This window comes from Macadamia integrifolia, unplaced genomic scaffold, assembly GCF_013358625.1.
Source record: "Macadamia integrifolia cultivar HAES 741 unplaced genomic scaffold, SCU_Mint_v3 scaffold3224, whole genome shotgun sequence".
NCBI lineage: Eukaryota > Viridiplantae > Streptophyta > Magnoliopsida > Proteales > Proteaceae > Macadamia > Macadamia integrifolia.
This window is the reverse complement of record NW_024869310.1, coordinates 1-1,802: the sequence shown is the minus strand read 5'-3', so window position 1 is coordinate 1,802 and position 1,802 is coordinate 1. Positions and strand designations below refer to the sequence as shown.

The window sequence follows — 1,802 nt, the reverse complement described above, 5'->3', positions numbered from 1 at the left end:
GGCCTAGAAATTTCAGATTTGGTTCATTCTAAATCTGGTTTTTAGGGTTGGCAGTATCTCAAATCACCCAAGCTTTCAAGTTCAAGCATTGATTCAGGTAGATAAGCTTCTTCAATAGTCATCTCTCCCCCCTCTCATTCCCTCTTCTAACCACCCTTTATTTCTTAATTTAGGATTTGAATTTCAATTGTTATATTATAACTTTACCTTTCCCCCAATGTTCAAGACTAATGTATGTGTTAACTTTGCCTCTCCTAGCCATAAAACCATCAATTTATTGCTTTTATTTTAATTGTCTCCCTTTCCCTAAAGCCAAGTAGAGTATACCTTGTAAGAGTGACTCTCTGGTCAAGTAGGGAAGCTCAAATTATGATGCATTCCTCGGGCTAAGTAGAGAAACCTACTTGTGAGTCTCTCTCTAGATTTATCCCCCTTTCTTTTATTTTATTTTTATTTCAGTATTTTTTTCCTTTATTTTTTTTTTTTAATTGAGTGGGTTTTTTATTTTCAGTTATTTATTTATTTAATTTTAATTGCATGGCTTGGTCTTTAAATTCTTTGATGACAAATGGTTAAGACGTTATTTTAGATACATATGTTTAGGACGGTAATTAGAATTAGATCACAACCATTAATCGGTTCACTTTCGCATTATTAAAAAAGACAATAAATAAATAAATAAATAAAGTGGTTGCTCTCCCTGTGTTCGACCCATAGCTACACTGATCCGTACACCTGTGATTACATTTTAAAATCTCAAACAAGTTTTTGGCGCTATTGCCAAGGAGACCGTTCCATGTTATTTTTCGCTTTCTTTTGGTAAATCGGAGTGTTTTGTTTGCTTTTTGTTTTTCCTTTTCTTTTATTGAATTCCTAAGAATATCAACTTGCAATAATAGTTGTATCAGTGGAGGTCGCCATGCCTCACAGTATGATAAAGACAGGTTTCGCCCTGTAGCAGTACCTCAGGAATTGACCTGAGCAACCCCGGATCCCTGCCGATAAGCTCCCAAAAAGCCAAAAAGCCAAAAATCAAAAAAATCAAAAAAATCATAAAGAAAATAGTTTTGTTATCTATTCTTTTGTGCTTGTCTTACTCTAGTTGTAGGTAGTTTTCTGTTGCATAAGTGTTAAATGGGTACGTAATACTAAGAATCGGTTAGAAAGAAGAGATCCAGCAAGTAGTGACCCTATACGTTTGCTCTCTTTAAAACCCTTCAATATTGGAGACCAACAGCAAAACCCTCTACCTAAATCTCTGAAATATAGGTTCTACCCTGCTAGAACAGTCCAACCTTCCTGCATAGTTGTACCACAAGCCCAGGGCAATAATTTTGAACTCAAATCTCAATACATCACGAAGTGGTTGTATGGGTTACCCACAAATTCCATAACCTCATGGGAACAGTTCATAGTTGTCTTCCTTAAGAAGTTTTTCCCAACTCATAAGACCAATAAGCTTAGAAGTGGTATCCTACAATTTAGGCAAAAGCCCAATGAGTCATTTTCCAAACTTATGGAGAGATTCAAGGATCTACTCCAAGAATGCCCTCACCATGGCCTAAACTTATGGCATTTATGTCAAATAATTTATGAGGGTATTGATTACCCAACTAAACAAATGATAGAGTCTATGTGCCTTGAAGGATTCACATCCTTTACAAATGAAGGAAAGGCATGGGAATTCTTACTTAACTTAGCTGACAAAACCAGTGAGTGGGAATCAATCCAAAAGAGTGAAAGAACCATAGGAGGGAAAGGATATTTTGTGGATGGGATAGTAGTCAAGGAAGCCCATTTGG

The 1,802-nt window shown here is 36.0% G+C and overlaps 1 non-coding gene across 1 annotated transcript; it reads right to left on the bottom strand.

Annotated features, from left to right (window-relative positions):
- Positions 1 to 1,456: 1,456 nt before the first annotated feature.
- Positions 1,457 to 1,563, bottom strand: LOC122067914. The gene has a single exon (XR_006136920.1). It is a non-coding gene; the product is annotated as a small nucleolar RNA R71 (small nucleolar RNA).
- Positions 1,564 to 1,802: the final 239 nt, after the last annotated feature.